The sequence below is a fragment of the Myiozetetes cayanensis genome, unplaced genomic scaffold (genome assembly GCF_022539395.1).
Source record: "Myiozetetes cayanensis isolate MyiCay16 unplaced genomic scaffold, myiCay2020 scf1, whole genome shotgun sequence".
NCBI lineage: Eukaryota > Metazoa > Chordata > Aves > Passeriformes > Tyrannidae > Myiozetetes > Myiozetetes cayanensis.
The window spans coordinates 112,540,132-112,562,957 of record NW_026086604.1 but is presented as its reverse complement, the minus strand read 5'-3'; the positions used below and the strand labels follow the sequence as shown (position 1 = coordinate 112,562,957).

The following is a 22,826-nucleotide window of genomic DNA, read 5'->3' as shown; positions in this document are numbered from 1 at the left end:
TACATATCTTTCTCGCACCATCAAATAATTAATTCAGCTGCAGACTTATGATTATCAAAACGGACTATGGCTATATCTACACAGACAGGTTTTGAAGAAGTTGAGCTCGTTATAACTTGGCTTGGAGTTGAACTTCACAAAGAGGAGTCCAAGCTTTTCATCTTATTGCATGTTATGCTTGCCCAGACAGCAAGCAATATCCTCTCAGCAATCCACTTCCCCTTTTCCTTCTATCTCCAACATAAATTGCTGATAAGCCTTCCTGATAAGCCTCGGATGAGAAAATAAAGTGTGTTAAAAATATTGAGAAATACAAATTTTTCAGAAAAAAGGTCGCCTGCACTGTTGTTGCAAAGTACAGGTTACAATTATGTGAGTTGATATAATGGGTATGAACTTACAGCTGCCATTTGTGGATGAGCTCCATCTATGAGCAAAGGTAAGGAGATGTCTGGTACATGTCTGGCTACCAGCCAGTGTCCACACTGGTCCCCACAGGGCTGCCTCCTGAGTAGGTGGAGCAGTAATGGGAAAGGGAACATTGCCTGAGTTCAGGTTTTGTGGCTGCAATTCCACCACTGTCTTGATTTCAGAACTCGGGTTTCTTTCTGGAGCAACATGTAACTCACAAAAGAGATCCCTGAAAAAGTGCTGGGAGCCAAACTGGGCAGTGAAAAGTCAAGAGTGAGGGGAGGGCAAAGGTTCACAGAGTCTGCTTATGTAAATTTGACTTTTTACATTTAAATTCCTATCAGCAAAGCATTATCAGAAAATTACTCCCAAACAGCCAGCAAGTCCTGGCTACTTTTTCTGCACACATGATTCTATGAGATCAAAGGCAATGATGCTGAGAATTAGCCTATTATGCTCAAAGGTGAGAGCATGTATTCTCTTTCTAAGTTTTAGGTAAGCTCACAACTCTGATCTGTGCATAGAAAATGCATTTAGGGTACTCTTTAAAGTTACAGAGATGCTTCAGTTGTTTGTATAGACAGAAGTAATATGATTTGCTCTCTGTTATTTTGTTATGAATTCATAACATTTTTATTGACTCCCCAGAATTACGAGCAAGCCTGGCAGAGCAGCTTAATTTGAAAATGTGCTCTATAGTTCCCATTAAATGAATCTATTTTAATTTATTTTTTGCTTCCCTCACCTCCAACCAAATGAACTTCAATTCTCTTTAAAAATCTTTTCAGAAAGTTTCAGTCAAGGAATGGCTGAGGCTGTAAAGGACCTCTGCAGACTGTCTAGTCCACCACCCTGCTCAAGCAGGGTCACCTGGAGCAGGTTGCCCAGGACCATGGCCACCTGTTTTTTTAGTGGATGGAGATGCATTAACATCTCTGGGCAATTGGTGCAAAGAGTCTTGCTATTTCTGCAGCAAGAAGTAGCAAAGGAAATGCTTGGGGTTGGAGGTTTTTTGTTTGTGGGTGGGTTTTTTTGTGGTTTTTTTTTTTTTTGAGTTCTATTACTTAGAACAGAACCTGTAACTTGGCAAGAAAGGCCCTTATGACAAGGATGAATCCTGCTGTCCCTGTGAAAATCTAGACAGAAGGGGAAAACACAGGAGAGGAGTTTGCCTAAGTTTGTGCTCCACAAATATTTGTTATTTGTATTTGGAGAGAAAACCCATGTTTCATTCAGATTCTTGAATTTACCAGTTATCAGGTATTTGAGACATGAAGACATCTGGAAACAGAAGGAAGCATGCTCTGTAAACATATGGTTCTTCATATACACGGCTTTATGCAAGGAAACTGGCACTCTAAAGCCAGTCCAGAGCCAAAGCAAGGAGTCTTACCGACATCACTGCAGGCAGGACGGAGAGATCAGGATGGCTAGCTCAAGGAACAGCTCTATAGAGATAGGGCTCTATAGAGATAGGGCTCTATAGAGCCCTCTCTCCCTTGGGAATTATGGAATACAGCACTTTCCCCTCCCCAGGTCACACCATTCCCACTCACATCTATCCTCCAAGCAGAGAAAGCACTTCCACCTTCACAAAACTGAGGAGTGTTTTGATATATATCCTCTTGAAGAGATCCCAGTGGAAGATCCTTCTGCATCCCAAAATGCACTCCCACCATCCACACACTGGGAAGTCATGGCCAGAATGGCTGCAAGCACATTCCCTGCATCCTACTGTGAGAGTGACAGCGGGTGAGATTCATCTTCCCTGGGCAGAGGATGAAAGCAAATAGGCTTCTTAGGAGGCCTGACTATCAGAGCAGTCTCTGGGTTCTCCCAGAGTTCAATGCAAATGAAGACAGCTGCCATCAAGATGGTATCTTGTGCAACAACCTACTAGGCAAGAAAGAAGGCTTCCGACAGTTCAGAGGCTACAGAGGCTATCACCATTCCTGTCCAAGTTTCACAGCACGTGTCAGTGGTCACATACATACACAGCAGAACTGCCAAGTAGGGTGGGCCAGGGAGGGCCAAATGGCAGTGGGACTAGGGACAAAGAAAACCCCCCACCAACCAAAGAACTCAACACTCACTAATGCAGAAAGACAAGAAGGTGAAAGCACAGGGTTTGGTCAAAACAGTGGCAAGCAGGACTCTTGTCATTGGCTCATACCTTCAGGTGGCAAGAAGACCCTGTCAGAAGCAACCAGGAATCAGATGACTCCAAGTGCAACCCACTCTGTCAACACCAAGAGCATGGCAGCTGCCTTCAACACCTGCCAGATTAAGCAACTAGAACTTAAACTGACAGGACATCCTATGGGGAAAGAAGATTGAGGACGCTATCTCCATGCATAAGACTCTTCAAGAAAATAAAATGTCTCTAGCAGCTCTGCCCCAGTTCTGGCAAAGGAAAAAGCATGAAGTATCAGAGGCAGAAGACTGCCGGTGGTGGGGGTGGGAGGCGGGGAACGGGATGGGCAAGAGAAAAAAAAACAAGAGCTTAACAGTTTGCAACAATTGAATGCTAAGCTGGATAATCAGGTTAGTTGCCTTCATGGTCCAGGAATAAGTGATTTTCAACTCAAAATTCACAATTATCAGCGACAAATTACCGTTACATGCGTATAATTCACAGACAAGGACCACATGCTCACAATATGCTACATAACCAACTGCATTCTCTGTGATCTGATGTTCCTAAGTTTCCTGGTTTCAAATAAAGTTAAGAGAAATTGTAGTTTTCAAGCACAGTTATTACTACATATGGCTAAACACCCTGAAAAGTAAAGCAGTACCATTCATGGACTCTAAACCTTAATTCATCTGCATATATTCACAGATACCTGAATTAAGGCTACATAATCAACCTTAATTCTGGTATTTATTTTCCTCAGAGCCAGACATTATAATCTTAATAACCAGCAACTTCTGCAGTTAAACAGTTGATCCGAGTCCTCTGGCCCAACTAAGCTGTTGTATTCTGGTCACACAGAACATTTCAATAAATTAATCACTTCAGTAAGCCACAGTGAAATGGGAACAACATAAAATGCATGCAGTTCAGTGCTGCATAGGAAGTACTCTTTGTTCCAGATACAATTTTCTTTGTAGAAATAAAATCATACTTTCATATTTAATTGAAGCAATGACTTTTCCTTAAAAATGAAATTTGTCAAAAATACTTTATAGGTGAATATTCTTTTAACGCATGTGTGCATGGGCATATATATTCTGGATTTACATGAATACAACACTGTACAGACTATTTCCAGGTTTATCTAACTGGATAATGTGTTTCACCTTATCTTTTTTTAGAACAAATGAAATATAGAAAATAAGACATCTTATTCATAAAAAAAGGCTCAAGATAAATACTTCCATTTCCTGAAGTGATAAACAAAGTCATTCTAAGCCTTACACAAAAATGCTACACATCTTAGTTACACTTTGAAGTACCTTGTGCACAAACACACATTTTTAAAAAAGATGTATGAAATACTGAAAAAAACCCACATAACCAATCCCAAACCAGAGCCAGGGACAAGTAAATAAATCATGGAAATAAAATTATTTTAATGTAAAGACAAAAAACAGTATGAAGTCACATGAAGGCAATCCTACCTGTCAAGAGTTGCAAGGAGGTAGGCAAATGGACTAGGACTGATACAATTTTGCTAAAGGTCAGAGGAAAAAAACAATGATAAAGAAGAAATATTATCATTTTATTAGTGTTCATTCTTTCTACTGATAGGAAACCAAGGAGCAGCAGCAGCATTCCATACCTGTTGAAGTACAGCTTGGCTGGAGCACATGGCAAATAGGTGGCATAGCCAAGTCAAGAGAAATAATGCAAAGTCATGAGTGGAAGGTGTGGAGTTAACAGGATACTAAAGGAGGCCAAGGTGCAAGACCAAGGGACTACAAACCCATGAAAACATAAGAAAGGAAAAGGCCCAGAGTTCAAGAACATTGCACAGCTGTAAATAATGACAGCAAACATGACACATGACTCAAGGAAGCCGACTTGCAGTGGGGATGAAAACAGCTCTTCTTACCCAAACATTTTTCTCGTGAATGTTTTAAAAATGGTTCACACCCATTTGCTTGTCACTAAGATATTGGTTAGTGAAGAATTGTTCAAGGATCCAACTACTTATGTAGTTGACAGCTACTTCTGATTTTCTTCAAAGAGCTCCTTTATTTTCCTACACCACAGCTGTTGCAAAGAACATCTACTGTCAAGCAACATTGTTGCCGTATCTGCAGCATACAGTTCATTCCTACCAACTCTCATGAAGTAATCCAGAAGACAGCCAAACACTAGGATCAAAATAGGCCAAAAAAATGTAGCAGGTTGTGAAAGACAGCTCAGACTACAACCCTCAAACCCTGTTAGCAGGTGAGCAGAACTAATGATCTTCTACCCCAGATAAAACAGTAAGCATTGTGTATGCATACTGAGAAGCAATTTGGTTCTATGTGTACCAACTTCGTCCAGTAAAAGAAATACTTATATTTTGTTTGATTTTAAATTCACTTGATCAGACACTGATCTTCTTGCTCTGTTTCCTACCTTACTATTAGGCAGCTCAACAATCAGTCCTTTTATTTCTTCCAATGGAAAAACAGAACCCTAATTTATTGGGTTAGGTTCACCAGAGGACACAGAACAGTTCGGTAGTCTAGAATGATCACACTGCTTTCAAGCGTATAATCTAATTATAACATAAGAGTATTTGCCCTTTTAGTTCATCAGAAAAAATTATTACAGCTCTGTATATTTAAGACATTTGAGGATATACAGGTTTTTTTTAAAAAACTGCAATTCATTCCTGTACTCTTTGACTAGTTCACTGGTTTCACAGGATATTTAATTTCTAAGAAGCTAAAATAGGTCAGAGTAAAATGAGAATTTTCATGACCAAAGCATTCAGAACGGAATATACAATTTAATTTTCATATTTCAAAAAGGCATTTCATTTGCTTTCAATTTCCTCTTCTCTAGTTGTAGGCTGTTATACACACTTTGGTAGTGTGACCATAAACCAAAAAAGCTAGCAACAGAACCAACTTTTCCAAACAATCCTTTTACTTGCATTGTCCCCCTACCATAACCACATTTAAAGTAAAGTAGTTGTGATGAATAATGGAAACAATCTCATTCACGTGTTGTAAATTAAATGAGAGAAACAACTTGTGCAAGATTCAATCTCTTTATTCAAAATGTCCTCTTGGACCACATAACAACCAATGAAATAACATAGAACTGAAGGAATACAATTCTTTAGTCTTTACACAGAAATTTATAGTCTGCCCTCGATTTTGATTATAAAGGTTCTCATAACACATGCATTGTTTGTTTAGTTATCCCTGTACAATATGTAAAAATCCTAGCTCATCCCTGACAAGGGAGAGTAGTTCTCCACTGCACAATGACAAGCTCAAAAAACATCAGAAACAGTACTACCACACTAATGACCATGTCAATTATTCTGCTAACTTTTTTGATGAGATAAATTAGCCAAGCAGACCCTCGGACTGACATACTGCATTTCAAGTACAGACTTCCTCACCCACCCGGAGGCCTTACTTAAGTTAAACAGATAGAAGAAGGAAAGTATCTTTGTGACCTGGCTGAATTCTGCTGTCATATACCCAAAGAGCTACCAAACAGAATCTGTTTATTTAATTATTTGTTTATTTGAATAGGGCCGTGCAGGAGAGAATCTGGGACTAAATACATTGCTATTTGTGACATTTGGAAAGAAGGAGACAACAACAAACTGTGGAAATATTAAGAAAATCTTCCGTGACCAATCCTCTGACCCTGGCTGACAAAGAATTCAGAAATTTATACCCTGTCCATACTCTCTGTAGAAACCCATGGTGTGAATGTGCTGCCTCGTTCCCTGCAGGCAGGTGGACAGTGCCCAGCAGTATCTTCACCCTTCCTCCAGAGGCCAGATTCTCATGTGCTTTGGAAACCCTGCATGCAAAAAGTACAATACACAGCAAATATGCAGCTCTATATTGCTACCCTGCAACCTGCAGTACAACTCTGCTTTCTGCCATGACATCTCCTATTAAAGACAAAATTGGTTTGGCTGGAAAAATTAGCACTTCCCAAGTCCTAGGAGAAAATCCAGTACTTGAGAGCTCATAGTAATTGTGCTTCTCCTGCCTTCCCTCATCTCAGGCTATTTATCTGAGCTTCTTTCACATGCATACCTCTTTTGCCTTCTTCAACTTTTAGCAATAAGCAAACCCCAAATCAGTAAACCAGAATATGATAGAGGAGAGATAACAAGTACCAGAATTTCCTTTTCCAAGGAGCCAAAATTCCTGGTCTCACCCTTCCGGTGGCAAATGAGATTCTTGCTGGAGGATGTCCTGCCTCAAATCAGGTAGGGTTTTTCTGAGGTTTCATCCCTTGATTCCCTTCCAAATGGAATCAAATTTCAAGACAAGCTACACTAAACTCTGACAAACTTCCATGATTTGAGTGTAGCAATCCTTCTCCTCCCTACTTTCTCTTGGCTGGGTTTTTACATATAGCCAAGAGGAAAAATCATGCTCATCATCAGCAACACGGAAGCCAAGAGAGAATATATGCCTATCACAGGTATGTGTTATTCTCCAAGCTTTTTTAGAGAACACCAGTATCTGTTATCACTAACAGCTTTCTCCCCTTCAGCTTCAAAAAAAAAAAAAAAAAAAAGAAAGGCAGCAAACAACCATATACTGAACAAAGGAAATACAACGTGCACCTCAGAGAAAGCATGTCTTCCAACTTCAGATGTCCCACTACTGTAAACTCTTTGAAAAACACCTGAAGAAACCTGTCTCAAGGGTAAGCAGCCTTCAGCAAAGCAGATTCACTTTAACTTCTTCCAAAATCCCCCATATGTTGTCCTCACATAGCAGGAAATGATCAGATAATAAAATTAATGCTATAGCATATAAAAGAGTGAACAAAAACACTACCACCACTTTCTATCAAGAAAAAGAACATTCCCACACAGGTGACAGCACAAAAGGAAAACTGACTTTACATAATGACTTGGCTATGCAAAGAATTTCAAAAGCACTAAACAATTTGGAGTATCCATGGTGTGCTCAACACCAGCTCATAGAAGCCTTTATCCAAAACCAGTAAAAATCAGTGGGAGATTTTCCACCGACTCTAACAGACTCTGGTTTGAGCCCTTTCAGCTCTGAATTATTATACTCCACGCAGTTAGAAGCACATAAAAACCACAGCTAAATCCTGCCTTTTCCAACATGGAGCCATGAGACGTTTAAATTTCCTCAGGACCATCCAGCAGCAGTGTCCTCAGTTTCACAACTGGTACGTCAGGACTAGATTATTCCATCATTAGCAAGTAACAATGGAACATACCAGCTCATCCAAAGGTCACCAATTCAAATAAACTGGAAGAAGGCTGAGACTAATTTAAGGGTCCTGGGACTAATATGAAGGGTGATTTCATGCCAGTTAGTAGAAAAGAAAAAACAGTCTTGTGAGGAAGGAAGGAGGCATATACAGTTTCACAAAACTTTTGGGTTTATTGTGCCTTAAACAGCTGTTCTATGAGAAAGTGACCAGCTATACTTTCCAGTGATTTAGCCCAGCTTCTCCTCTTTTGAAAAGGCTATACATTCATATAGCTGTATTATTTACAGTTCAAAGTAAGGGAGAGAACTCAAGCCTCTCACTGTAAGGCAATACAGCTAACCAGTGCAACTGAATTGATCATGGTAAAGTCTTCTGAAAATTAACTTGTTACTATTTCTTATAAAGAGCAAATTTCTTACAAAGAGCAAACCCTTTGCTCTGTTGTTTTGGTTTTTCTTCTCAAATGTTTATTCAGAAGTTGGGGCTGGGAAAACAGGAACCAGAAAATCTAGTAAATTGTCTCAACATACAAGTAGTATTGAACTGTAAAAGGAAAACAAACATTTTTTATAAAAAAACTCTAGTCTATCAATTAAGCAAACATATATTTACGACAGACTAAGTTTTGTAAATAAATGCCAAATATGTTACTGTAACTAGCAGATGGCTCAGTTTGAATGCATGAATTTTGTGTTAAAATAATAAAGGGAACACGGCTTATACTGTAAAAAAAAAAAATCCTGTCTCCCTTCCTGGTCAGAGCTGGTATTTATTACAGCATTTTTAACCTGTGTTTCGCCCTTCCTCCGTTCAGATCACAGGAGGGCAGACAAGGTTTCTGGGGACCATGGGGCTCCTGCCACTCACCAGAACAGGTGCGATCCTTCCTACCGGCAACTGGCTTCGTAGGGCTGACAATTTTCCCTTTTCCTTTTTACTCATACGCTGCCTGATCAATCCACCCACTTACAGCTTCCTCTTCTATATTTAGTTAACAATTAACACATTTGACTTTTTTAACTTCGCGGATTTCTTGTTGCTGTTGTTGTCGCCGCCGCTTTAGAAAGTCAAACAGAACTTCAACGCATAAACTCTTTTAACGGGGAAATACCACCTCTCGCTGCAAACATAAATAAATCAGGAAGCGCCGGTAGCCGCGCGCGCCGCCGCTCCCCCCGCCCGGCACCGCCGCCCCCCGCGGTGATGAATACCGGCGGTGCCGCCGCTCCGTCCCTGCCCTCCCCGCCGGGCCGCGCCGCCGCTCGCCCCCCGCCGCCCCCGGATGCTGCTGCGGGCGGCGCCCCGACGGGCCGGTGGATCTCTCTCCCCGACCAGCGTTTTGCGCGCCTCTGCCACCGCTCTCCCCGCCGGTGACAGCTAAATATAGTGAGCGGCCAGGGAGCGCGGCTCGGCTCCCCCGCGCCCGCCCCGCAGCGCCGGGCGGACGGCGAGCAGCGCTGCGCTCCGCGGGGGCGCGCCGGGACTCCCAACCTGCGGGGCCGGCACCCGCCGCCCGCCCACGCCCGTGGCAGGCGCGCTGCCCGCCGAGCGGGTGCGCGGGTGACTTACCGGCGGAGCGGAGTGACCCGCCTGCCCCGCGCCCCTCGCCGCCCGCCCGGCCGGGCGCGGTGCGGTGCGGTGCGGTGCCTCTCGCCGCGTCCCTCCCGCCAGCCGCCGTCTGGCTGCGGACGTGACCTGGATTCCCCCCGCCTGCGCCGCCGCCTCCCGCGGGGCCGCGCACACGCCGCGCCGCGCTGCGCCCCCCCGGCCCGGCCGGCCCGGCCCCGCCCGCGCCGCCGCCGCCGCCGCCGCTCACCTCCGGCCGCGGCGACCCGACCCGCCCGGCTGCCTGCGCGCCTCCCTGCGCCCCGAGCGACGCGCCGCGGAGCGGAGCCCAGCGCGGCGTTACGCAACGCGCCCCGCGGCCCCTCCGCGCCGCGGAGAGGGTCGCCGGGAGGCGGGCGCGGGGCGGAGGGAAACCGCGGCGGAGCCGGAGCCGAAACCGCCCCCGGCGGCCACTTGTAGCGCCGCTGGAGCCGGGATCCCCCCGGCTCCGCTGCGGCCCCGCGGGCGGCGCCCGGCCGGGCGGGCCCCAGAGTGCCGCCGAGTCACCGCGTCGCCCCGGGGCTCGGGCGGAAAGGTGCGGGGACGGGCCGCGGGGAAGCCGCTGCGCGGGCACCGCTGCTCGTTTCTGCCACGGATAGTAAATCCCGCGGCCGTGGGTCGCCCTGCCAGAGGAGCACGGGCACGGGAGAGGAGGAAGAATCCCCCGTGGTCCGAGGTTGAAGGCAGCAGCCCCTAGGTAACAACTGTGCCGCGGCTCAGCCTCTGGAGTGGACACCCAGGGCGGCTGTGGCTCTGCGCAAACACGCAGTCAAAGGGCTTTTTGATGGCACCTCCTGCATCCGGCTGGATTGTCCCGCTCTTGACTCGTATGTTTTTCCCATGGGCTTTGACAGGCGCACCCCACCGCGGGGCCTCCATCCCAGGGGTGCGGGCAGCCCCGGTGGGTGCTGGCGGCTGGCATCCTCTCTCTGCAGGGATGCCCAGTGGGGGGTCTCCCCTTGGCCCTGCAACTCTGGGTTTGGGAAACCAAGGGGTCAGGGTGAGAGGGCATCTGGGCAGCCCACCAGCCCTGCTGATAGCCGACCCATGCAGACGTCAGCAGGAATGAGATGGGCTGTACCCAGCACACCGGCTCTGACAGGAAAATGAAGACTGACAGTCCTCTGGCCTACAAAACCAGTGCAAATTTGGTCTCAGAAACATGATCACCCCACATCATCCCAGCACAAAAGCTGCTCCTTGCTCTTCACAAGGCAAACAGGTTTGGGAGGCTGTAGGTTCCCTGGCCTTCGGTCACGCTCAGAAGAATGTGCTCAGAAGAGGATGACAGTACATCCCCACCACCCATCTCTAATTCATGAGGCCAGGAAAGCAAGGAAGGAGAAGTACCCAGAGTCTCATTAACAGCTATCAGCTTGAGCGAGTAAGATGGCGTCTGAAGTAACAGGCGTGAAAGCAATAGCTACTTGAAAGAATAAGATCGGTTTGTTTTTCCTTAAGGAATTACAGGAATATTAAACCCTTCTTGCAGTTATAAATCATTTAATGCAAATCATTTAATCCAAACAGAATTTTTACAAGCTCATGAGGCTCACTCATTTTGCCAAGAGTGAGTCATGTACAAATAAAATGAAACCAACAAAGAAAAGAGCTCTCATACCATGTGTATGTGGGTGATCCTTTGAAAAACTTGTAATTATTTTTTTAACTCTACCACAGCCAGGAAGACAGGTTTGTGAAGCAAGAGCAAACCTTGATAACTGCAGCCCATCAACGTGTACTTTTTCCTTCACCCAGAAAGTAACACAACAGGTCCCTTGTCAGGCCGACGACAGCAATGGTGTGACTAATGTATCAGCAGCCCCTCAAACACCACGATTTCAAACCCAGTTGTGTGCTGACATACTAAGGAAGCAAAAGACTTTTCAAAAAAATGAAAATAATGTTAAGTGATTAATACTTAGTAAAAGAATGCAGTAGGCAGTTAATCCCTCACTTGCGGGTTAGTTAAGGACGTGAGTTAAACTTCATTCTTCACTCCCCATGTCATAAATATGTGCTGCTAAACACAGAGCACAGCATGAGCCAGTGGGGTGGTGATGCACTGCTCTGAAATGACTAAAATGCAGGGACACAAAGCCATGTGATGGTGAGAATGGGAGCCTTAAAATGTGTCATCATCCCCACTGAATGGCACTGACATGGAATGCCATTCACTGATGGCAATGGCAAATTTTTGTGGATACTGAAGAGATACGGCTTTCTAGAATTTTCTGATGCCAGCTCCCTGCGTCATTTGGAATAGATATGTGAAAGTATCTTGAAGTGTTCCTCTAGCCACCTACTTTGCATTCTGACATGAGGACAGATGCTCCTGGGTCCTCACACAACCACAGTCTCCTTCCATCTGCTTAACCAGAAAACAATACTTGCATATGGACTGTCGCTGCCCAGACTGGGGCAATCCAGGACCCTAAGCCCTCCGTCACTTTCACTAGCAATGCCCCCACCCCCAAACCCCAGTGCCTGAAATACCATTCCTGTCTGGCATAAAGACAGGTCCTCTTGTTCTCTTTGAGGGAATCCCTGCTTGCCTTGCTGTTGTTAGGGATGTGCTGTGTCTACCATGCATTCACATAAATGCTTTTCTTAGTGACCATGAGACAAGAGTTCAGTACTGCAGGACATGTCAAAGAGCCTCTGAAACCCTTCACTATCTGTGCTGCCTGACCTGGAAGAGGCACTAAAGAGGGAGGGAGGAGCAAAGGGAGGGACCACCTAGTTTGTTCAGCCAGGAAAGCAATGACAACATTTTACTCCTCCCCGAGAACAGTTCAGGTCATCTAGAGGCAAAATTTCCCACTGCATCAGTTAGCCACAGGCCATGACTTTGTTCACAAATGCAGGAGTCAGAAACTTCCTCAATTAAAAAGCAGCCTAACACTGACCTCATCAAATGCCTGACAGCTGGACCAGGTGCCCATAGGGTGTAATCAAGCTCTGAGATGAGCTGGAAGAGAATCTTTACAACTTTCATGGCATAAGGCTCTTTTCAATGAAACAGTATTCTTTCTTTTGTTTTTTAACACAACGACTTAATTTCGTACCTTAGTGGATTTCAGCTTTTTATCCTTTATTCCTCTCAGTTTACATTTTCTCCTAAGTAATTTTTGTCTGGCTGTCATACCTCAGAGCTGGACAGGCAATGGAGAAATTTAGTTTATCTGGGCTTTCTAATGGTAATGGATGGACAGTGTGCATCTGCCATCAACTGCCAGATTCCCTTGTTACTGGTTGATTTTGTTTTTTCCTATGCATCTTTGATTTTAGAATGGTTGTTTGACAAATCAGGTACAAGTGACTTTGTGTTCTTCTCAGAAGTACTGCACACCTCATGTGTTCCTTTTTGAGGAGGGGTGTTACTAATTGTTTATACACAAGCAGGAAGAGAGCACAGGCAATGAAACATGAGCTAATCTGAACCACTTGACCACCTAGCACACATTAACTGGTGGACAGAGGAGCCCCTAATCACTTTCTGAAGGAGGGTCTTACAAGACATACAGGTTTTCTTATTATTTGTAATTTCCCAGCCCTCTTACTTCCTCAGTACATGGGAAAACAGTGAATAAAGATGAAAACAGTTGTGGTAAAATAGCACTTTAAAAATTACTCTGGAATCTGCTGATTAAATGAGAACCTCACCTTTTGGCAGATAAAGAGAATCCAAAACATTTTGGTTTAAAAGTGTTACAAGGAATGTGAAAATAAGGAAGCACACATGCCCCTTTTAATTTTTTAGACTACTAGGAATGATTCAGCACAGCAGGAAAGCATCCTGTGTGGGTCCCTCTTTAAACCATGGATGACCAGTGCTAATACACACAACAAAAATACTGGACAGTACATGACTACAATGACTTTAGATTAATGTCCATTTATTATTAATCCTAGCAGAGGCCTAGGTTCTCTAAATGCCATGAAACACTTCAAAGCATATTGGTGTTAACTGGAGGTATTTGGCCAACATCCTTTATTCTTTGTCTGAGGCAAATATCCATTTCCTGAAAAAAAAAAAAAAAAAAAAAAGTAAAATAAACCACTAGTACTATATACTGCTTCTTTTCCTCTTCAATTTCCATTTTCCAATACAATGTAATATATGTCTGTTTCAAGATTTCTGAGGAACAAAAAAAGTAACCTAATGTAATAATACTTTGTTTATGTACAGAGATCTAGTTCCATCCTGCCATAAGAATTCGAGGGGAACCACAGGAGATGTGTGAGAACTGAAGAGAAATGAATGAAAATTGAGACAAATAAGAAAGAAAAATAAATAATAAGTAGGAAAGCAACAGAGAGAGAAACAAACCTAGAGGCACAATCTAACCTCCAATGCACAGTTCATATCCATTTTTGATCTTCCATGAAAAAACACAGCAGGGATTTTTTTTTTCAAGTTATCCAGGGATGCACATGGCACAGGACATTAGTGCTCTTTCCACAAAACCAGATGAACAAGGGCAAAAAATTCTAAACTTAAAGAAAAGCAGCAAGATTAAATTATCAAAAATTAATTTTAAGATCTGTGTTTCTAAATTGCAGCAACAAATTATTGGGGAAAACAGTCTCAGCTCTGCTACACTGAAGCAGGCTTCCAGACTAAACACATACTTGTGTATATTCTCCTTTTTATTGCAAAAGCTGTTTTACTAAAAAAGGGTATTTGGTCTGTTATCAAAGGATGATGTGGAAGGTCAAGAAAGTTCAAAACGAAACAGACAATTTATGGTCGACAAGTCCATTGATGGTTAGTAAACATGATGATGCAATCCAGTGAAAATTCTGGTTTAGGAAATTCCCATACCCTCTGACTGCCAGAAATTAGGAAATCCTACACTTGTCCTGTTTTTTCCAGTCTTTCTGCAAGCATCCTCTACTCATCAGTCAAAGGCAACCAGGCTAGATGGGTTATTGGAGTAAACAAAATCAGTAGTTAATTCTTCTTATACTCCTAATAGGTTATCAAGCCCATTCCTGTCATATTCTGGTGCCATCTGTGATTAATTTTTTAATGATCCAAGTCATGGCTCCAAATTGCAACATAGTGGACCTAGATTGGATTGCCAAAAAATATACAGCAGAAGCAACTACACATCAATAAATTAATATTAATGCAAAAAGTAGAGGGCAGCTGACAGGCTTCATTAGCTCAGATCTGTAGGTTTTCCTTAATTCTGAATGGGATGGACAAGGGGTGAGATGGGCACATTAGTAAGGACAGCCCATTAAGCAAGAAGAAATAGCACTTAACTGACCTGCAGGAAAGCCTCTAGCTTGAAGTGGGTGTGATAGCACCAAAGGCTTTGCACACAGTTCCCTTTCAGTGGTGTATAAGGGATATCTCTTTCGAGAAGAATTGAAGGAAGAGCAAATGCAGCTCTGAGAGAAGGTAGAGTGGGAAGATGGCTGAAAGTTCTACTGAAACCAGATCCCTTGTCCCAAACCATGGTGGTTTCAGTTAAAAGATTAGGGCTTGGACAGGCTCCTGCAGTTGGAATAATTATTACTATATTACTCTGAGGGAAAGCAACAACTCACCAGGGAGAGGCTTGATTTTGGAGGCCCAACAGAAGCAATAGCTTTGCAAGTTTTCTCATTCCTAATCCAAGACCATATGGAGCTCAAGTACCAGGTGGGTGGGTATATTAGTTGAGGGAATGTGCAGCTTGTCCTATTCTAAATCAACTTATTCTTCATAAGTGATCATTACAATAGAAAACAGAGCAAGAAACATAGAGATGCTGGGAAACACCCTTCACCGTTATGTAAAAAATCACAGTGTCTAGGAATTGAGATTCCACCTTTCTACTAAGCTCAGAACAGAAGGTAGAAGCCTGGTATCTCTTCTCTGGAGAAGAGATACCAGTAAGTAAAACCATGTAAAATAATGCACTATAATCTTCCCATTCATTCTCCATCTCTTGCTTTAGCAGCATTTTGCTAAGCTTTATTTTAGCAGGCCTAAAATATGCGAAAAATAAGATTACTTAACCGTCTTCATCCTGAATTCAATCATAGCTGAATTTCTGGAAGAATTCAGAGACATGCAGAGAGTTTTTATTGAAGTATTTTGGTTCCTAAGTTCTCTTGAGAGGCATGGAAGATAAATATTACCATGGTGCTAGCAGAAATGCTATAATGGAATAGCACTATAATTCTATTAGTTTAGAATGGCTGTTGCCATTTTTTGCCCCAAGCGTAGCATGTAGCATAGCACAGATACCTGCTCAGTGTAGTATGTAGTGCTGGTACAGTTCCAACAGTCATATTTCAGTAAATGACAAATTAAATGTGATTTGCCTGACATACAAGAGGAAAGTGTCCTCTGACTGTGATTATGGGCTTCATGTTGTGATATTTATGCTAATAGCATCTGCAAAAGAAGCAGTTCCTTCCCCTAGAAAACCTGATCTGTCAGGAATCGCAGCAGGTGCTTTAGAGGCCAGCTTGAAAAATCTCTCTGTAGGACCTGCCAAGGAAGAGTCCTACTTCAGTCAAAACTCTAGGTTTTCAAGTGACCTTCAAGTGCTGTAGAAGAGTGGCAGTGTTACCCCCTGTACATAAATCTTTGCAGAGGGACGTGCTTCAGTAAAAGCTCTTGCTTGACTTCTCAAAAGTAAGTATAGAAAGTCATAGCATAGCTATGCATAGCATAACATAACATAGCATTGCCATACCTTTTTTTAGTTACCTGGTCAGCTGAAACCCAATAACATTAAAATTAAAAACCTAACTGTGACCCAGATGCAATGAGTAATAGTATGGAAACACCTACAGATCATTCCTGATGCGCTCAGACCCATGGCTATGAACTCCTGGAACAAATTAGAAACTGGCACTACTGTAATAGCTGGGTAACTCATTTCTTTAGGATACATCTGAATGAGCAAAACATGAACAAACAAGCAATGGATGAAACAGATAAGTGGCTAATTCCAACATGCAGGAACCTCCTGCTTGTTAATTTATCCACCCTAGTCAGTCCTCTGACTATAGGAAAAACAATCCACAGAATCTATACTTGTGTACCAGGGCAGTAAACAAATTGTAATGTACAGAGACAGGCTGAACCACTTGCATGTTGTTTTTAAATTATCTTTATGAAAACGAGAACTTGGGGAGGAGCTGGGGATGATTAGAAACTGATGATGGCATACACTGCAGGCTTTTCCTCCCTCCAAACATATCACTTAATTTCTTTAAATTCCCTAGGTCTTCAGACACAGAAAGAGCAGTTTCTTATTCTTTCTAAAGACTTTTAGAAAGCTGGCACTTCAACTTTTAGCACTGTGAAGAGGAAATAAACGTTTGAGAAAATCTTACCTGTTTAAACCACTTTTTAATGGTCCAATGATTTTTTAAAAACAACAATTTGACTTATGCCAAAGATATCATTACAAACCAGAATTAAAGTACTTCTCCACCCTGACTATGGAATTCCTGAAACAACACAATAATAACCAGAAGGGAGGAAATTCTCTAGGAAAAAATATGTGTTTATTGTTCATTATAGCACCATTGAAAATGTCCATTAATAAAATAGCATTCATTGGTTTTATAACAATTCCAGTTCAAAATCTTCTTTTTGGAACTCTAATTGATCCTCCAAATGAGCTTTATTAATCATTGACGGAAAACTGGCAAAATCCTTCCCTGTACTTTGGCAACATTTCAAAATGCCCAATTAGGTCAAATCAAGAAAGCCCCAGAACTCAATTAAAGCAGCACTTCTAAGCCAAAAAATCTCACTGTACACTGAAAAACCTGCAACTTTATAGAAAAAAACCCAAACAAAACCCCTCAGTCCTGATCTGGTTATGCACCTGAAATACCACCTCCATAGAAACATGCCAAATAGTCACTCCTTGAACTACATCAATTAATGATATTTGCTCAGAGATTTTATTTATCAGTGCCATAAATGTCACCAAGCAGTACACCACAAGGAACAGTGCCAGCCAATTCCTTAATCTGTCAAGCAAACACGTGCTCCCCTTCAGCATTTTTCTGTACATCTCATCTCCAATGCTCTAATTGCACATGTATACGAAGCCTTCACCTTTTTTATGAGTTTCATGTGTTCTGTATCTCACCTCCATGTTTGTACATTAACAACTATGTTGACAATGCGATAAAAATAATCTTGGCAGCAAGAACAATAGCGACCTTTATCTAACTTCTCAAGAATGTGATCTTTGCTTCTGCAATACTTCTGCACGTACAGCCCTATGGTGCTGGTGGGCTGTTTGAGGTGTGTTTTGCTGCCAATCCTAATCCCACCACCCACAGTCAAGAATTAATTAGGACTTGAAGATGCCAGAGGGAGGCAAAACAAACAAAAATAGCATTTTAATTAACTACAAACAATAATTAAGATTCTGCATTATGTTTAGCATCTGCACATTTCTGGACTTACTGCAGTGACTCTGAATCTGACGAGATCATCCATCTAAATCCCAGAGGACTGAACAGATCTCAGATCCTAAGTACATCTCCTATTATATCTTAAAACAGTAAATAATTCATGCATTCTTATTGTGAACACCAGTAATTAAAAATTTTTTAAAATGTCACTGTAAATGAACCGAATCCATATATCCTGGACAGACTAAAGGAAAACAAAATGTGCACCCATATAGTAGGTAGATTTGAGTTTCCAACGCCAAATGTATACCTGTTCTGCCATTTCATAACACAATGGTCCCCACTTTACCATACTTACTAATACTCACTTATAACAACCACTTATTTGGTTGATTAGGCTTTTATTTATTTACTTACTTATTTACAGTTCCCTTTTACTTTTTTTATTAGCTTTTTTTATTAAACCTGTCATTATCCTAACATAATTAGGAAGGCGGTATTATACGACATATTTTTGCCAAAGTCATGAAAGTTATTTTCAACATTTTCCACTCCAGTGCTCTTTTAATTACAATGTTGAGACACAGGATCCTCTAAGTCTCTTCCTATCCATTTTAGTGATTCAGCTTCCTCTGCCATTTGATCTTTAGCTGGCTAGTTTACAAACTGGATCTCAGTAGTTCATCTCAACACTAAGTATTACTTCCCTCAACTAGTGCTTGACACAGTTATATGTCCCTCAGAAGACAAACCCTCTTAACAAAAACTCCTTACCTTCACCAGGAGGACAGGTAAAGTTCCTCAAGTTTACTTTACCATGATCTTGATCAAGGGTAACCACCGGGACCTAACCATACAGAAGGAAGTCAAGGTTTCTTTTGCGCTTGTCTCTAGAAACCTAAAGGAAAACATCTGTCTGAAGTAACCACGTGGCTTTAGTGTTCTGTCATTTTCCAAAAACAGCTAGACCAAACCTCTTAACATACATTAACTACAGCTAAAACCTTAATTCACCAAAGATAATGGAACTCATAGTACCGTTTATATAATGCAACCCCAACATCTCATTTGAATTTTAGCCATTATAAGGCAGACAAGTGCAATGTTTTAGCTCATACTTTGAAAGCTTTGGGTGGATCCTTTTCTTCCTCCCATTAGTTGTTTATTAACCCATTAATATTAAAACAAAAAAAATGTTTGGAAGATCCTGCATATCTCTAGCCCTCTTTCAGATTGAGTTTCATAGGTTCCTCGGGTTTCATAGGTTTCATGTATTCTCCCTTGCATTTTGCTAAACTAGTAGGTACAGAAAATTAACTGATTCGTAATACTATTGTTGTTTTCACCTCCATAGCAAAATTTTGAAATGCAAATTGAATACTTGTATTTCATAAAAGTAAAAACAGACTGGTCTGTATTTAGAAAGCTGAGGTCAGACCTAAGTGTAAAGTTTATGTTAGGATGTATCCTAATGTAAGGATACCTTTTGTTAGAATGACTGGCATTATTTATGACTGATTGCAAATGGGGCTGAATTGCTTTGCTGACTTGGAAAGGTCAGGAAATTTACTGTTTTTCCTCTCATTTTATTTATGTCATGCCTTTTCTTTAACTGTCTGTACTCTTGTAACTGCACCACTTTGTTATATTTGTCCTTCTACAAAAGCTTTCCTTCCTTTTTATTCTTTTTTTTTTTTCTGTTATGGTGGCAAACACTCAACTAAAAGTTCTACATTTCCTCTGAGTGGATGAAGAAACCAGTGATCACCTCCTTTCTTTACATGAAATGCTGTTTTGTTGTGGCCTAGAAAGCCCAGCCTGGTACAGGACAGCTATTAGGCTGCTCCCTGGTCTGTGGGACATCCTGTAATGGATCATACCTCATAGTTGTGTACGTGGTTCTGTACAAGAGTGGCTGAATCTCAGCCCTTATCACAGCTGCTCCTTCTGGTTGGTAATGCTTTCCAGGAAACTGCCTCACGGTCTCTTGTTTTTCTTTCAGGTGTATATAAAATCTGTATTTTCTATAAGCACCTTTGGCTTGCAGTGCTCCTTAACTTTCTTGGCCTTCCTTCTGACATCCCCCAGTTGGGGCAGATACATCATCCTATATCAGCTCTTTTCCTGCTTAGTCCTTATCCTTTTCTTGGAAATGCAGACACTGGCACGTTCAAGAATTTCTCAGGTTTATCCAGAATATCTTCATTTGCCAAGAAAATAAAACAGTAAGGTCTCAGGGTCCAGGGTTCTAGTTTTAACTGCTGTCAACATAGCAAAACAAGCTCACAGTTCCCTAGGACAGCAGCTTTGCATCCCTCCCTCCCAGATAAAAGTCTCCAGAAATGCCTGTAGCAGTTCAGCTTCCTACTTATGCTCTGTTTCCCACTCTCTTTTCTTGAGCCTTTTCCCCAATTTTTCTACTAGCTACCTCACGTTCTGTGTCTTTCTCAGGTTGATCTCCACACTGTGACAATTTGTGTAATGAAAATAAATGTCATTTATCTCCTGCATCTCGACTTCTTTCTGAGTAATACCATCATGGGTCTTTTTTGTTTTATTCTCTTGAGCTGGTCAACTAACTCCAATATTACATTATGAAAATGTTTGTGTTACCTGGAGCATTTCAACTTCTTTTTAGTGAGAGGTTTCCATCATTACGAAAAACATTTCTTTTGATTTCACTTTTTCCCCCCACCTTTTTTTGCAAAACTTTTCCATTTCAGCTTTTTCTGTGAAAACAAAGCATTGTTGTATTTTCTTTCTGCTAGGCCTCATTTTTTAAGAGATTTCCTTTTTAAATCTGAGACAATATGTCTTTCTTCATTTCCCTAATAAATCCTGATACAATATCCCTAGCCTTTTTTACTAATAATGCCTTCTCATTTATCCTATTCAAGTTTTATCTCAACTGCTCATATAAGTTTATATTAGAAGATGTGTATTTTTGGTTTATGTTTATTGATTCAATGAAAAAGACCAAGATCTTAAACTTTTGCAGCCCAACATGCTGTTGTGCTTTAAATTCTTAACCAAGTCTTACTTGTTTTGGTAATCTTGCTTGTGTAGATTGACTCTACTAACTTTTTTTTTGACGATACACAGTATCTTTCTGTTTTCTTTGCTTCTCATTTAGTGCCGCAGTCCCCTGCAGTATTTTCTTTAAGGTATAATTTCTGGGTAAAAAAAAAAATCTTTAACGTGTGAAAGAACTGTGAATTGATTATCATTTATGTTCTGCAAGTGCTTTCTTTTCATCGAGGTTCTTTCTGCTTTTCGCTGTCTCCTGATCGCTCCAGAGCACAACTGCTCCATGCTGTGTGACTTAGGAGAGCATCCTCCTCTGATGGCAGTGGTCACCTCACAGCATATGCCTTCAGGAGAGCCTCAGATTCCTCACCATAACACTGCTTTTCTGGTCATATGGTCTGAGCACAACTTACAGGGACATTTCTTTTTTGCCCAGAGCTGCTCTCCCAGTCTAATAATAATAAATCAATTTTAGTTCTTTATCCCAGTTTTGTTAAGCAAGAGCTCATCCTGCCTTCCTTGCAGCTGATGGTATTTTGCCACTGTTTTGGTGAGAGGAAGCTCTACCCCTTATGGAGGAAAACATACGACAGATGCAAGACAGAGAGCCAGGACACACTCTCTTCTCAGCTCTGCCACCTGTTGCTGCAGGACTTAAGCTACTCCATATTCCTGTGCCTTGCATTTTTCACATAATGTGTATTCTGTGTTAGTTTGTTTACATCTCTCCCTCAGAAGCATCCCCCAGGACGCCCTATGAAACTCCAAGTTTTTTCCTCATGAGGCATTGCCTTCACTCAACTAGGAAGACAGTAGTGCCCATTTTTAAAAAAATATTGGTTCGTGATCCTTCACAGTCACAAGTACGATTAACAGTGTTACTATATTTGTAGTGAGGTTCTTACAACTTATCTCAGTTTATCAGCTGGTCACAGATTGCAGTCTGGAATGATAACACACGGCCACTGCCATCTGTGGCCCGAACTCCCCAGCGTTTCCCAGCCATCTCCCATGCTGCCATCCCAGCTGAGCTCAGCGCTCCCGCACGCGCCGCGCAGGGAAAGTGCCTGAATTCCCCGGGGAGCAGCCTGGACCCTCCTGCGAGGTCTGCGCAGCTCCTAGGAGCGGGAGGAACTCTGCAGAAGCAGCAAACGCGTCGTAGCCCCTCCTGGAGCCTATTTTCATCCCGTGTAACCAGTAAATACGTCTGGCAAAAATGTAGGGCCGGGGGCACTCAGTAGCTGACACTGCCCTTGCATCTCCAGCCCAGCCCTCGCATGGCCAGCGCGGGGAGCCCCGGCACGGCTGAGAAGAGGAGGGAGCCTCGTTCCCTGGGCGGCGGCACAGCGGGGCCTCCCCGCCCCGGCGGCAGGCCGGGCCCCGGGCTGCGGGGGCGACCGGCGGCGCCGCTCCCGCCCGGGCGCCTCTCCATCCCCGCCGGTGCGGGCCGCCCCAGCCAGCACCGGGGAGTGGCCCCGGGCCCCCGTCCGCGGAATCCCCGCTCGGGCTTCCCGCCCCACACGCCGGCCCAGAGGCGCTCCCCCTGGCCCCGGCCCCTCTGTCGGGGACCGGCGGGGACACGGTGCAGTGCGGCCGCCGGGGAGCGGGGAGGGACGCGGGGAGTCTCACCTGCCACAGGAGAGCGCCGAGCGGGAGGCGCCGGGGCGGCTGCGGCGCTTCCTGCGGCGGGAGGCGGGAGCTGTCCCCGGGTGACCCCGCGGGGGGGCGGCGGGACGCGGGGCCGGGGGGGCCGTGCGGGCGGCTCGCCCTGAGCAGGGAGGGGGCCGGAGCGGGGCGGGCGCGGGCAGTGCCGGGGCCGAGCGGCGCGGTGGCGGCGAGCGCTGCGGGTGCTGATGGCGCGGAGCGCTGGGCACAGCGGCGGCTCCCGCAGCTCCTCACGCCTCTCCTGGGCGCTTCTGCCGGCTGGGCCGGGGACGGTACCCGCAGTTTTCCCCACCGCTCTGCGGAGAGAGGGCCCCGCCGCGCCGCCCCGCGC

General features: G+C 43.5%; 1 protein-coding gene across 5 annotated transcripts in view; it reads right to left on the bottom strand.

Annotated features, from left to right (window-relative positions):
* The window catches only part of THRB (thyroid hormone receptor beta), a 173,109-nt gene extending 150,522 nt beyond the window's left edge, over nucleotides 1–22,587 (bottom strand). Inside the window, exons 1-2 of one of the 5 annotated variants that reach the window (XM_050312138.1) lie at nucleotides 22,460–22,587; nucleotides 18,578–18,701 (exon numbers count right to left, since the gene is read on the bottom strand). The gene's annotated coding sequence lies outside the window, so the exon portion shown is untranslated. Of the gene's footprint in view, nucleotides 1–9,379; nucleotides 9,499–9,626; nucleotides 9,734–18,577; nucleotides 18,702–22,459 lie in introns of those variants that run through there. The other 4 variants (XM_050312120.1, XM_050312148.1, XM_050312155.1 and 1 more) reach the window with 4 other exon arrangements.
* Nucleotides 22,588–22,826: the final 239 nt, after the last annotated feature.